Source organism: Rhynchophorus ferrugineus, unplaced genomic scaffold (assembly GCF_030347505.1).
Source record: "Rhynchophorus ferrugineus isolate W39M unplaced genomic scaffold, kcgeb_rfMv2 rfM2, whole genome shotgun sequence".
Lineage (NCBI taxonomy): Eukaryota > Metazoa > Arthropoda > Insecta > Coleoptera > Curculionidae > Rhynchophorus > Rhynchophorus ferrugineus.
In genome coordinates, this window is record NW_027472581.1 from 82673641 (window position 1) to 82689853 (window position 16213).

The window sequence follows — 16213 nt, forward strand, 5'->3', positions numbered from 1 at the left end:
TTTCGAAGAAAATGTAAATTATCCTTACAAATAAGTTGCTGCTGCATAAGCACATACTAAAACCTATATGGACCTATGAAACCCAGTCATGGGGATGTTCTGCCAGAAGCAATCTCAACGTATTGCAAGTATTCCAGAATAAATTCCTGAGAAATATTGTGGATGCACCCCGATATTATCAGAACAATTACTTACTTGCATGGAAACCTTCGGATTCCAACTTCCATAGAGGAAATTGGAAGTTTCGCATCAAGATATGAGGAAAAACTTAACACCGAAGTGCGACAACTCTTGGACAACACAAACTCAAGAGAACTAAACCATGTGATCTTGTATAGTTGTATAGTGGACTGTACAAAATCGTAAAAACACTGAAAAATGCTACTAACTTTTATTTTATTGGAGTCAAAGTAAGGGCCAACGTAAAGCTCTTCTTAGAGTTACGTCTTAAGTCACTAGTGGCAAATTAAGTAAATTAGTCGACAATGATTAGTTAAAAGCCAAGCTAAAATTATATTTTCATGGCACTCAGTGTATTCTCTCTACTATTATTATCTATTATTATTATTAATCCGTAATTCTGTGATTATTATCTTCTGTCACTTTTTGAAACTGTATAAAAAAGTTTCAGTTTTTTTACTGTCTGCATCCTCTCTCCATGAAGTATCCATCTTTACCCTTTGTCTCAGTCAAATATTCAAATGAAATCGAATATTCAAATAATATTGCATTTAATAGAAAAACTGTAGTATTAATACACAAGCATTATTACACCAGAAACTAAGATATAACTGGTCAATTCAAATATCCCCGGCCTGATGCATAGATGGCGCTACTAGAATTAAATCCATATGGTTTTTTAGTTAGCCCTAACGCTCAAAAGATGCGTGTATAAATTTGACTGCTGTCTGATCATTATTTTGTGAATTATAGCATTTTGAGTGAAGCAACTTTTGTTATTGTGAAAAAAATATATAAAATGGAATTTCGCGTATTGATAAAATATTGCTTTTTGAAGGGAAAAAAATGCAGTTGAAGCAAAACCTGGCTTGATGCCGAGTTTCCGGACACTGTCCCAGGAAAATCAACCATCAAGGATTGGTATGTTAAGTTTAGACGTGGTGAAATGAGCACCGAAGACGGTGAACGCAATGGACGCCCAAAAAAGGTTGTTACCGACGAAAACATTTAAAAAATCCACAAAATGATTTTGAATGACCGTAAATTGAAATTGAATGAAACAGCAGACAGTCTAAAGACATCAACTGAAAGTGTACATCATATCATTCACGAATATTTGGGTATGAAAAAACTCTGTGTAAAGTGGATGCCGCGCTAGCGCATTTTTTAACCAAAAACAACGACGAGTTGACGATTCGGAGCAGTGTTTGAAGATAATCAAGCGTAATAAACCCGAGTTTTTGCATCAATATGTGACAATGGATGAAACATGGCTCCATCATTTTACTCTGAAGTCCAATCGACAGTCATCCGAGTGGACTGCACACGATGCACCCGCTCCAAAGCGTGGGAAAATGCAACGGTCGCCTGACAAGGTTATGGTGTCTGTATTTTGGGATGCGCATGGAATAATCTTCATTGACTACCTTGAAAAAGGAAGGACCATCAACAGCGACTATTACATAGCGTTATTGGACCGTTTAAAGCACGAAATCGGCGATAAACGCCCGCATTTGAAGAAAAAGGAAGTGCTGCTTCACCAAGATAATGCACCGTGTCAAAAATCCATGAACTGCTTCTTCATCCACCGTATTCTCCAAACTAGCCCTCAGCAACTATTTCCTGTTCTCAGATCTCAAAAGAATGCTCGCTGGGAATAAATTTTCGTCGAATGAAGAGGTAATGAGCCGAAACTGAGCCCTATTTTGAAGCAAAGGACAAATCGTACTACAAAAATGGTATCGAAAAGTTGGAGGATCGCTATAATCAGTGTATCACCCTTGAAGGGCATTATGATGAATAATAAAACCAATTTTGCCAAAATCATGTGTTTTACTATGGTAGGCCGGGGACTTTTCAATTGAGCTTTTATACCTAGATTTGAATTATTGTAAAGGTTAATTGTGGAGTAGTAGTTTTGTAGAAATTGTTTTATTCTACCAGGGTGTGAATTCCAAGTCCAAGAAAATACCCTCGACAACCTGCAACACTGTGTGCCCGCCGGCCATGTTTAAGTAGCGCGTTTGAATGCGACGATCGTTAGGTCAGCCTCCGTCGCAAATCTCCTTCGGAAAAGGGCTCTCGTTTTTAATGAAAGTATTGTCGAATCGGGCGCTTTTATTGCCCCATGCCGCACCGACCGGAATACGAAATATCCGACCGAAAATCTCCTGAGAATAGATGGCGTTCCAGTGATAAATTATTTGTCGGTCTCGATCGTGAAATTGGAAAAGAAAAACTTTTCAAACAAAGAATGTTCGGATTCCAGTAAGTATTCTTTGTTTCAAAGAAGGAACATGCTTTTATAGATTTCTACATCATCATAATTGAACATGGAGCGAACTGGCATAATTTAACACAAATATTGTTCAAATAAGTTTGAGAAGCACCGTCTATTCAGTGATAGTATTGTCCAGGACGTCAGAGAGATAAATTAGAAACATTGTATGTTTATAAATTTCTAATATGTACTTTATAACATTTGCCTTTTTGCAGAAAGCTAACGGTATTTTGGGTCTCTCTGGCAGAACATTTTATAACGGTCTAATATTCAAAGCGAAACAGCTTCGTCTACCGAATGACCTAATGTCCCTCATTGATTCATATTTGGACGGTAGGTCCTTTCAAGTGAGGATCGATGACACAGTCTCCTCTCGAAAATCTCCCCTGCCCTGTTCAACCTTTACATGGCTGATTTCCCATTCCACAAACATTCCCACACAGCATTTTATGCAGATGATACAGCTTTCTTTCCAACCACCTCAAGTCCAACTGAACCAGGTGATTGCGTGGCACACATTTTGACGGCTGCAAATAAACCCGAGCAAAACTCAGGCTATTCTGTTCCACCGCAAGATGGAGTTCCGCGCCCATCGCCTCCAAATCGATAAAGTACCTATGTCCTAGCTCCAGAAAGTATCATACCTCGGTCTCCAGTTCAACCGCAGGTTCCAACGGTCAGCCCAAATCCAGCACGCTATCTGCAAAGGTAATGGCGTGCATAGTCTACTCTTCCCACTCCTCTGCAGAAAAAGTAATCTCCCAATCTGCCTCTACAGAACACAGGTATGGTACAGGAATGTCTCTGAGAGACAACTTGAACTACTCCAGGTGTTCCAATCCAAAAAAGTCCGCGCGTCACTCAATTTCCCATGGTTTATGAGGAACGTCAACACTCACCTCAACAACTTATTTTTAACCCTATTGAACCTGAGATCCGAATTTTTTTTATGAATTAAACAAGTAATTCAACAAATATAGTGAACAAGAGTATTTTTTGTCTATCTAATCAATTGTTATTCCAACGTTTACCTTTTTCCATCAGCTTTTGTTGTCTTAACACTATTTTTATGATCATCTTGCTATGAGTGGCCGACTGCCCCATTCTGAAATATCCATGTCTCATCCAAATACACAAATTTAAATAATAAGTCTTCCTTGATTTTGTTTTAAAATTGTATTCTTTTAAAAGCAATGTTTGGAAGTTCCGTTAGGCCTGTTCGTGGGTTATCTTTACAGCATTTAAATCCAATATTATTCTACAGTGTATGAAAAAATGTTCTACATGCCTCAAAGACAATAGCTCTAAGCTATCTATGAATACATTCCAGACAGTTTCCTCCGAAATAATTGTATTAAATTATGTTAATATTGAAAAAACTACTCACTGTTTGTATACATTTCATATATTTGATCTCTAATAGAGATAACATCAAGTTGATCATGATTCGTCCCCCTCTTCGTATGAGGACCGTTCTTTTCGGTGCCTATACTAATATTCAGTGCAGCTGCAACATGCTAAAAAATTCTTTCAATAAAAATCGCAGCAATTTAATATTTAACAGTAGAAATGTTTACCTCTCTAACAAATTTTATTGGCAAGAAGGAGCCCCCATTATCTGGTTCCTATCCGAAATAACTGATTAGAGACGCAATCTGTTCTGTCTGGCTTCAGCATTTTTAGTCAGAGTAATAACAAGCAGGGATTTGAAATTTATCAAAACAAGCAAAGCGTTAAAACGACGTTTACCGGTTTATAGCCTGTAAAGGTTATAACTAATTGAATATAAATAATATTTTGAAGAATTTTGCAGGCTCATTCGTTTACGTGTTCGAAAATATCAGACAGCATTGTATCTCTTTTTAACTGGAATAAAATGAGAAGGAAAATATCGTCTGATTCTAAAACGAATTTACAAATTGCGGCAGGCAATACATTAAACATCTTGATGACATAAGTTCACTGCTTCTTTGGATAGACTATACAAACTGCAATAGGCAATACAGTGTACATTTTGATGACGTAAGTTCACTGCTTCTTTGGATAGATTATACAAACTGCAATAGGCAATACAGTGTACATTTTGATGACGTAAGTTCACTGCTACTTTGGATCGACTATATACGGTTTATACCCAATAGATGACGTATACTAATGATGTCAAGACTATGTTGTTGGACCATTGTTGCATAATGGTGTAGTGAGAGGTTATGAATGGCCTTTTAAGTACGTCTTTGTGTGTATATATATCGTCGTCTCGAAACGTTTACGTGAAAACTCGAACCGATGAGAAAGTTTTAAACGTTTAGCCGCCGCAAACGATTGCGCGAGCCTGTGGGGATACTCCGTCGCGAAAGATACCGCGTGGGGACGTGGCAACGGCGGAAACTGGTTGTATTTTTATGTCCGACGTCGACGGCGAATAAGAAATAGAGTTCAAGGCTACAGACGACGTTTCTCGTGCTGTAGATCCGTTGTTTGTGATAGCCGAGCAACAGCAGCAGCAGCAGTAACAGTCGCAACGTTTAAGGCCACGTAGCGGTTCGTTTTTAACCTCAGCACTCTGGTGGGCATCGATAAGAGACAGTAAATTCTCGCGACGCGAGAAGAAAACGGCACTTAAAATGTTATAAATTCCACTTCAGGTGGCACTTTGTTGCCAGATAGCTTAAGCAGAAAAGGTTTAAATATTTATGTCACTATTCCCTAGCAATATAACAATTTTAAACAAAAGATAATATTTACTACTTAACGGAATATTTTTTAGGGAAACATTTTAGAAAATATTTTAGCGACATTTTAATTTTTTTCTCTCCTTTTTCACCAATGAGGGTTTATCTGGACTGGACCTACAGTTTAACGTGGGCTCCGAACCACGGTCCTCGGCATTAAGCCTACCGATTGGCGAATGATCAACTTAGAAATCATCCCAGAAGACATCTGGTCTTACCCAGCCTGGATACTGGCGTGACTAGGATCATTTTCCTTGTGGGATTATAGACTCTTGCTTAGAACAATCACAAACATAAATTTATGACTATGCTGCAATAGTATTCGAACCCGCGACTATCGCAACTGTAGGGGGACCGTCCTGCCGCCTTTATCTAAATTTACCACAGCGCCAACTAAGCCGGCTTTAGCGAAATTGTTCACTTATTCACAGCTTTCGTGTTTTGTTTTCCTTTGTTTTATTTTAATATGCTAAATCCTTATGTAGTTTACATTAATTTTAATTTTTTTTTTCAATTATTGTACTACCGTTTGACTGTTTGATTTACTATTTTCAGTTAAATGCACGGTTCGACTGTTTTTTTCTTAGTGATGTCAAACGAAGATGTACGAATTCTTATATACGTATAAAATGTGAGATAAGAAAGGACGGAGATAAATGCTTGGGGCAGTTAATTTTAAATGTCTTTATATTCTTCAATGGTAGTATAAGCGAGACAGAGATGTACATATTCCTTCACATCCTAGGAAAAAAATATATTAATTTATATTATCATGTAATAAATAATATGATTTTAAAGGAAGTAGGATTACTTTTATACTGAATGTTCTGTGGATTTGTAAAAAGGAATGGAATAATAACACCACAAATGTTTTGTCGTGTTTTAATATATTAATTGCTATTTTTAAATAACGTAGCATAATAAATATAAAGAGTACAATACAACTTAAATAAAACCTAAAAACTAAAGATTTTAATAACCATAACTACTAAATAAAATATAAACATATACCTAATCATTGAAAAATCTAAACCATGATGAACCTAAACATGATCGTACAATAACTACCAAACCCTTTTTAAATAAAAATTTCTTCGATCGTTAATTATTTGCCCAGATTTTGAAAAAACTCGTTCCCAGGGGATAGATGTTGCGGATATAGAGGAATATTTTACGTGTAACTGATATAATTCAGGTAGTTTCATGTTATGGGTTTGCGGAAATCCAATGGGTTTTCTAAACGCCCAATAATGAAATTTCCAAATGTTGCTAAATCTGTAAAGTTGCTGCAGTACTTGGAGTAATTACTTCTTTCATTCTAGCCATTTTTTTATCAAAATATCTCCAGATGTCAATACATTCTTGGTCAGTAGTTTTGTCTTGAATTTCGATTTGTGGAACTATATTTGTATTTTTTGAAGTTAGAATAGAAGATACCTATTTTGTGATAACTTTTTGTATCGCCTCAGCATTATTTGTAATACCAAATCCTGCTTTTTTATATCTAGGATCTAAAGATGTGGATTTCCCGCATATCGTATTTGTTTCTAAAATTGCCAGTCTTTGACATCTAATAGACAATTTTGCCATTTTTCCCCATTCACTTGTTGAAATCCTGGATTTGATGCAATGTTCCAGTCCTCTTATTAACCGTATAATTAAAGACATCGTTGGGATATCTTTCACCAGATAACTCGGTGGTCATTATTTCAATGGGCTTTAAAAGTTGATCACATTCTGTTAAGATAGTCCGTTCGTTAACAAATAAAAACTGTGGTGCTCTTTTTAATAGCAAACAAAATAAATTGTTGAATATTAAAGTAGAGTTCTCCTATCAGAAAATGTATTTATTACAAATATTTAATATATTTTATTCACCTCTTTACGGTTAATATTTTTAAAAGAAATTTAACAACTGCTACTGTAAAAAATTCTTCAAATCTTTTGGATCTATGCAATTAATGAAACCTTGGAACCTAATTTTAGTTTTCAAGATTTTAGAAGAAAAGTTTCGACAAACAAGAGGCTTGGACAAAAATCGTGAAAGTTTATCAAAAAAGTATTACCTATTATAACAGTCCAAAGTATTACCTATTATGCCAGTCAAAAGTATCTTACTTATCTTATTTATCATTTACAATTTAATTTTTTTCCCTCGAAAACTAACGTTCCAAAATGCTGCTATATTAATTTACAATATATAGTTATTCACAAGCATACTACAAAAAAAAAAACATAAAACCACATATATTACATATAAATCTATATAACCATAAATTCGGCGCATTGCTTTCAAGGTCGCGACTAGGACGGAAGACCAGAATGTTAAAAATCAGTCGAATGAACTAGTAGAACCGAAAATAGTAACTAAAAGTAAACGACTGAAACAGTCGATAGTAAATAGTAATAAAATCAGTCGGACCGAAAATAGCGACTGAAAACAGTTACTAGTAAAAACAGTCGAACCAAAAATAGCGACTGAAATAGTCGATAGTAAAAAGTAGTCACATTACTGAACAGTCCATAGTCGATTTCAGTCGATTGTTCCCAACACTAATACAAATATAATAATATAATTTTGTGACACAAAGTTGAATCACGAACGAAACAAATCTATATAAATTAATATAACTGTTTGGGTTCAGCACCAACTTCAAAATGATCAGTTGGTACTAGTTAGGTATTAAGCTAAATTATGTGTATAGAAGAATATAAAATACGTGTAGTAGATAGCGTAGTTAAATCAGGTTTTTGTTTATTTCTATTTAGTTATTACAACGATTATTATGTACATAGTTTGTTTTAGAATGTTTTTTTTTTAAGTTTGAATATGTTTTACTTTTTAGTGGGTTCTTTCTTTATTTTTTGAAGTCGGTTAAATTTTTTTGATAAAAATATTTTATATTTGTTGCCTTTGTCTTTAAGTTACACTTTTAACTCTCCATCTAATTTTTATTATAATGAAGTATTTAGTGACAGCGTTAAGTCGATGATTTGGCATAATTAATCCGATACGATCCGACGCAAAAAAATATTTATATCGAAATAAGCAAAGATGATCAGCGACGTATGAAGAAGAAAACTTTTGTCGAGTTTACCTCACTTGTTCGGCTCGACACCCGAAAAGTTAAAGAGAATAGGGAACCGAGAGGAACAAGGAGACTATTTACCCGAACACAATGGACTAGTTAAGATTGGTAGAACAATAAAACGATAGATTACCCGGGGTCCGTCATGGACGCTGCTCGAAAAGAACGCCTATGGCCTCGGCAAGACAATGGTAGACGTGGAGCGTTCCCATGGAAGCGAGTTTCCTTGACTGACAGACGGGGACAGTCGTCGACGATATGGTCCGTTGGACGACCTTACTCGTTCCTCTTTTGTTTCGCCTTCTGCACATCCGCAAGTAAATACGGAGTTTTATCGAAAAACGATTTTCAGCGAAACGAAAACATTACTTTGGCGATAACGATACGTGAAACTAGTATTTGGCATCATTATGTACATATTATGCGAAATATTACACTTACAGTACATTCATTTAAACAGTGAACTCACGTCATCGAAATTTATGACATCAAAACGTTGCAATGTTGCCGCATAAAATTAGATTTTTTAACCGAGTTTGAAAAAGGAGGAGGTTCTATCTTCGGCTGTAACAGGTCAATTGAAAAGTCCCCGGCCTACCATAGTAAAACATATTTTTTTGGTAAAATCTGTTTTTTTTACATAATTCCCTTCAAGGGTGATACACTGATTATAGCGACCCTCCGACTTTTCAATACCATTTTTGTAGTACGATTTGTCCTTTGCTTCAAAATAGGCCTCAGTTTCGGCGATCACTTCTTCATTTGACGAAAATTTCTTCCCAGTGAGCATTCTTTTGAGACCTGAGATCAGGAAATAGTCGCTGGGGGCCAGGAGAGATCTGGAGAATATCTAGAGAATACAGTGGATGAGGAAGCAATTCGAAGCCCAATTCATGGATTTTTGCCATCGTTTTCACTGCCTTGTGACACGGTGCATTGTCTTGGTAAAGCAGCACTTTCTTTTTCTTCAAATGCGGCCGTTTTTCGGCGATGTGCTAGAACGGTCCAATAACGCTATGTAATAGTCGTTGTTGATGGTCCTTCCTTTTTCAAGGTAGTTAATGAAAATTATTCAAATGATGAAGCCATGTTTCATCCATTGTCACATATCGACGCAAAAACTCGTGTTTATTATGCTTGATCATCTTCAAACTCTACTCCGAATTATAAACTCATTGTTATTTTTGATCAAAAGTGAGCTCGGGCGACACCCACTTTGCACAGAGCTTTCTCATACCCAAATATTCGTGAATGATATGATGTATATGTTCAGTTGATATCTTTAGAGTGTATGCTATTTCATTCAATTTTAATTTACGGTCATTCAAAATCATTTTGTGGATTTTTTTAATGTCGTTTAATGTTCGACGGTAACAACCTCTTTTGGGCGTCCCCTGCGTTCACCGTCTGCATTGCTCATTTCACCACGTCTAAACTTAGCATACCAATCCTTGATGGTTGATTTTCGCCGGCAGTGTCCGGAAACTCGGCATCAAGCCAAGTTTTTAGCTTCAACTGTATTTTTCCCTTCAAAAAGCAATGTTTTATCAACACGCGAAATTCCTTTCAATCCATTTTTCTCGCAATAACAAAAATTGCTTTACTCAAAATGGGCTTAAGGGCTAACTAAAACACATATGAATTTAATTTTAGTAGCGCCATTTATGTGTAACTTTGGGGACTTTTCAATTGACCTGTTATATTTTAATGTATGTTTTTTCGTTAACTATGGACCGATTTTCAAAATCTTTTTTTAGTTGAGAATATTCCGAGATGGCCCATAGGAATCAAATCAGGATCATTTGGGGAGTAGGGGGGAAATCGAGGGAAACGCTTAAATTTCAAAGGCACGTACAAAGTTTTCACATATTCTCTATATAGAATAATCAGACATTTGAGTGTAATGCTATTGCTGAGCTGATGTGACGGAAATTCGGAAGTCGTTCAGTGCAAAAGCCTTTCATATTGCTTTTCAAGCACTCGCTATAGTATATAAAACATCGTAGAAATATTGTTGGACAACTACTTCTATGGTGTAATGATTAAAGCGTTTAGCTCCCAAACGGAGTTTGCGCGTTCGATTCCCGGCAGGGACAATACATTTTTGTTGTTCTAGTTTAATTAGGACATTTGTCAAATGACTTAGGCTAGGTAGCGGAACCCAGGGCCTGAAGCGCTCATTATTTTCACTCATTGTTTCTTTATCCCTATTTTTCCTCATACGGGCTTTTATGATATTATTAATGCGTAATTTATTGAGTATATATCTAACACTAAAAAGAGAAAAATAAAATATTTTTTGCAAAAAATTGTACCGACTTTCTTTCGTCGGTACCGAGCCCAAACAATACAATAATAATAATAAAAAATTGTGACATATACACGAAATTAAATTACGAACAAAACAAATCTAATTTGTTGCTCTACACTGAGTTCAAAGTGATCAGTTGGTAGTAGTTAAAATAATGTTGTCAATAGATAAATAGGTTTAGGTAGGTATTAAGCTAAATTGTGTGTATGTAGTAGAATATAAAATAAGTGTAGTAGATAGGTTAAATAAGATTTTTGTTTTTTTATATTTAGTTATTACGACTATTATTATGTGCATATTTTGTTTTGAAACTTTTGGTTATTTTTTAATTTTTAGTGAGTTCTTTATTTATCTTTTAAAGTCGGTTCAATTTTTTGTTAAAAATATTTTATAGTTGATTTTGGCTTTGATCTATAACAAAATCATTCGAGTAAATTAACTCTAATAAACTATTTATTTTATCTTAATTTGCTACAGTTTTAAAATGACATAATACTTATTCTGCGATAGACACTTTGGACTTAACATCTATGGCACTGTTTTTAATGTGCACTGGGTTTTACTTATAACTTCACTCAACTAGATCTCTCTTTAATCTTCTCACAAGGCCATAATTAAGGATCTAAAGAACTAAAGATCAACATTAATGTGCTGATGGAGTCTCTGTCTATGCCTTTGGGCATAGTCCTAATAACGTCATCGACAGTTTCTATCTTCAGGTCCTTATGCAAATTGTCGTTACGAATGTACCATGGAGCATCAACAATACATCGCAGTATCTTGTTTTGTAATCTTTGTATGATATTTCTATTACTTTGCCCACATTAATTTTAAGACTTATTGGTAAACAAAAGCTTATTATTTATTTACAGATCTGAATACCTACCCAATAACTAGTACATTGTTTTGTACTTCCGCTTGTTGAGTGAAATTAATATGCACTGATTTATTTTGCTTTGATATCCAGCATTGTATATCAATTGCAATTTGTAACTCTTCGGTTGATTCAGTGTTGAATCCAGTGACTATTTATTCTTAATTTCTTCTGTTACAAAATATACACATTTTCCTTGGTAAAATTAGATTTAGTCATGCATGCATTTAATGCTCATGTTTAATTCTGAACAATTATCTACACATCTATGCATAGAAATCCTTTACACTCTACAATAAGATTCTTCCCTAGTAATCCTATATTAATTATATACTCACATTTAGTTATTTCTACTCTCATCACTTTGTCCTCGTAATTGTTAGCATTGGATAATAATCTCACATCAGCTATTCCGGCCTGACACATAGATGACGCTACGAGAATTAAATCCATATGATTGTTAACCCTAACCCTCAAAAGATGCGTGTGGAAATTTGACAGCTGTCGGATCATTAGTTTGTGAATTATAGCATTTTGAGTGAAACACTTTTTGTTATGAAAAAAAATGGATAAAAAGTAATTTCGCGTATTAGAAGAGAAAAAATACAGTTGAGGCAAAAACTTGACTTGACGCCGAGTTTCCGGGCACTTTCCCAGGAAAATTAACCATCAAGGATTGGTATGCTAAGTTTTAGATGTGGTGAAATGAGCACCGAATACGGCGAACGCAGTGGACGCCCAAAAAAGGTTGTTACTAACGAAAACATTTAAAAAATCCACAAAATGATTTTAAATTACCGTAAATTGAAATTAAATGAAATAGCAGACTCTAAAGATATCAACTGAACGGATACATCATATCATTCACGAATATTTGGGTATGAGAAAGCTCTGTGCAAAGTGGGTATCGCGCGAGCTCACTTTTGATCAAAAACAACGAGTTGATGATTCGAAGTAGTGTTTGAAGATGATCAAGCTTAATAAACACGAGTTTTTGCGTCGATATGTGACAATGGATGAAACATGGCTTCATCATTTCACTCCGAAGTCCAATCGACAGTCATCCGAGTGGACTGCACACGATGAACTCGCTCCAAAGCGTGGGAAAACGCAACAGTCGGCGGCAAGGTGATGGCGCCTGTATTTTGAGATGGGCATGGAATAATTTTCATCGACTACCTTGAAAAAGGAAGAACCATCAACAGCGACTATTACATACCGTTATTGAATAGAAATCCATGAATTGGGCTTCCAATTGCTTCCTCATCCACCTTATTCTCCAGATCTCACCCCCAGCGACTATTTTCTGTTCTCAGATCTCAAAAGAATGCTCTCTGGGAAGAAGAGGTGATCGCCGAAACTGAGGCCTATTTTGAAGCAAAGGACAAATTGTACTACAAAAATGGTATCGAAAAGTTGGAGGGTCGCATCAGTGTATCACCCTTGAAAGGAATTATGTTGAATAAAAAAAAACTAATTTTGCCAAAAACTATTGTAGGCCAGGGACTTTTCAATTGCCTGTTAACAAGTCGCTGATGTATGTTATATGCGATATAAGTGTTATTTTAATTAACAATACCCACTGTGATATTTATCTTATACAAATGGCTGTTCATCAGGCTTTCCTGAAATATTTAATAAAACAAAGAAAATTATTATGAAAAATCCTTAACATTTAAAGAATTTTAGCAAAGTTGTTGGATTTAATCCGCCAGTAAATATAACAGAATACAATTTAAGCAATAATAAACTTAAAAAAAAGATTGTATTCGTCTTGTAAATATGTTTAATGATTTAATGAAGTACATTTATGGAAATAACTGGAAAATTCAATGTTACGAAATTTTTTTCGTACAAATTTATCGAAATATTTGTATTAATTACCAAAAAATGTGTATATATAATGTACCCAAATATTATCGTTAATATAATCGAACAGAGTCATAAATATAAGTTATATATAACATAAGTTATTTTTGATAAGTTAAATTATTTAATTATTAAGCTATTGTTTTTCGCTAAATATTTTTTTGCAAATTTTTCCCAACCGATATTAAATAATAATACATTTTACAGGATACTATGTTTTTCTTTCTCTCTCTTTCTCTCTCCACCTAGATTTGGTTTAGAATGTTCTGTTTGTCGTTTTAGGTGAAAATCTCGATCGTACAGGGCCAGTTTCTGTTTACGCGTTTCCAGTAGTCTGTGATCCGGACCAGTAGGCTCGTCCTCTCTCTCCCACCTCCCTCCCCCCAATCCTCGGTCTACCGGCATGGATCGATACGGCGGTCCGCCACCTCCTGCAACTCATCGATCGGGTTTCCTGGGAATGCTGAGACCGAGGAAATCGGACGAATGCAAAACCGAATCTTTCCACACGATCTCATCTCGTGTATTGGGCTGATAAGATCACCGATGTCTATTCGGGAATATAATTAGAGTCGCATGTTATCGGTCGGATCTCGTTGCATCAAACGTCATTTGAAAGGCTTCAGCTACAGGCCATAGTTAGGAAATTCAGTTATTATTCAAAAATATTACTCATGATCCAGACGATTAATTAAGTTTGTATAGTATATTTTTAACCAGCTCTTGAAATTTATTAAGAATTGTAGGTATACGAAATATATTATGAATTATATTATAATATTGAGTTACAACATGCAATCATCATTTGTTTTCAGCGTACAAAGTACAGAGCTCTAGGTTCTGAACCTACTTATAATTATTAACTATACTCTAACCACTTGTTGACATAAGACTGTCTTCACAAGCAATCAATCTAACTTACAAAGAATTATTATCGGATCTGCTTTTGTGCTTTCTGGATGGACGTCTTCAAAATGCAAGGAATCATTCAAAATAGTATTATGATTCATTGCATCAAATACTGATAACTGCCGAAAAACACAAAACTATTACGGTCATTCAAAATCATTTTGTGGATTTTTTTAATGTTTTTGTTTAAAGTATTTTTATTTTCAGGTGTTCTGTTTTGTTGCCATTTTTTTCGTAATTTTCGTTTTTCCGCTATCATTTCCTTCACTTCTTTTGGATAATTAATTCCTTTAATTGTACTCTTAATTTCTGGAGTATTTTTTCCAGCAGCTTGCTGAATATCTACTACGAATTTTTCTGCTTGAAACTTTAATTGTTCAGTTGTCTTGAGCGATGGATGTTATGTTATGTTTCTTACTATGAAGAAATCTAACATGGCCGGGGTTTTCTCTTGATCAGTCGGCCAATAAGTTAGTTTTCCAGTTAACATGATGTACACGTTCAGTTAATATCTTTAGAGTATCTGCTATTTCATTCAGTTTCAATTTACTGTTATTCAAAATCATTTTATGGATTTTTTAAATGTTTTCGTCGGTAACAACCTCTTTTGGGCGTCCACTGCGTTCACCGTCTTCGGTGCTTATTTCACCACGTCTAAACTTAGCATATCAATCCTTGATGGTTGATTTTCCTGGGGCAGTGTCCGGGAACTCGGCACCAAGCCAAGTTTTTGCTTCAACTGTATTTTTTCCCTTCAAAAAGCAATATTTTATCAACACGCGAAATTCCTTTTTATCCATTTTTTTCGCAATAACAAAAGTTGTTTCACTCAAAATGCTACAATTCACAGACTAATGATACGACAGCTGTCAAATTTATACACGCATCTTTTGAGGGTTAGGGCTAACTATAAAACATGGATTTAATTCTTGTAGCGCCATCTATGTGTCAGGCCGGGGACTTTTCAATTGACCTGTTATTGTAGATTTTATATCATTCGGTTGGAATAATGCTACACATATGTTGAGACCAGCAAAGTGTAGCAAGGTATTAAAAGTTGCTAAAACCGAAGGGCACTGCTACTGTACATGTCTATGAACATCAATTCAAAAAATATAATGTCATATTGTTGCAAAAACACGGCAATAGCGAATAACATATACAAAATCATCCTCTTGCATGAGAACGCTCAGTTATACGTTGCAAGAGTTTGAGTGATAACGTAACGGACCAATGATTGGATCGCTGCCAGACAAACATTGTTCTGACACGGTATCAAGGGAAAATGTTGGAATGTGAATTAATATTTAAGAAATTGGGGTAATTATTACTTTTTCTCAGCTCTTTTTGTTTTTATTAAAAAAAAATCCTAAAGTTATCTTCACGTTTTAGAAAATATTTTAAATAATGAAAATGTTCTGGTCCACCGAAAAGGAACATTAGGGTACTTGAAACCATCATAAGGGAGCCCTATCGATGGCAATTAATATATTTATACCTTGAATAGTACCCTTTGTATAATGAACGAATAGCGAGGGCTACCTAAATAAAAATGCAACAAAATAATTTTGCAGTATGACCTACTATACACTATCATCACTGATTCGGTTTTATACCACTTAGCCTGGCTGAACAACCCTTTCATTTTTGTGAAGGTAGTACTTTTTTGTTATAGGTTTTTTTTCTTAAATTTACAAAACTATCCATCAAAATTAATTTATATGTCTTCCATCTCCGAATTTACTGTTAAAATGCACGTATTTTGCTCTTTATGCAAGTAACTGTGTCTTATTTATAAACAAAGATTCCTATCATACTCCTGATACTTGAGCGAGCATGTTCGCAATATATGTTAAGGAAACGTTGTCTAAGATGGGGAAAACAAAAATTACGTCAGTATGTGTTTACCCAGCTTGCCACGTCGATTTCACGTGGATTCTCGTTCAACATAAACTTTTATCTCTTAGG

At 35.1% G+C, this 16213-nt stretch overlaps 1 protein-coding gene across 8 annotated transcripts in view; it reads left to right on the plus strand.

Annotated features, from left to right (window-relative positions):
- Positions 1-16213, plus strand: part of LOC143191481 (uncharacterized) — a 119923-nt gene that overhangs the window by 45902 nt on the left and 57808 nt on the right. The gene's annotated exons all lie outside the window — the stretch shown is intronic.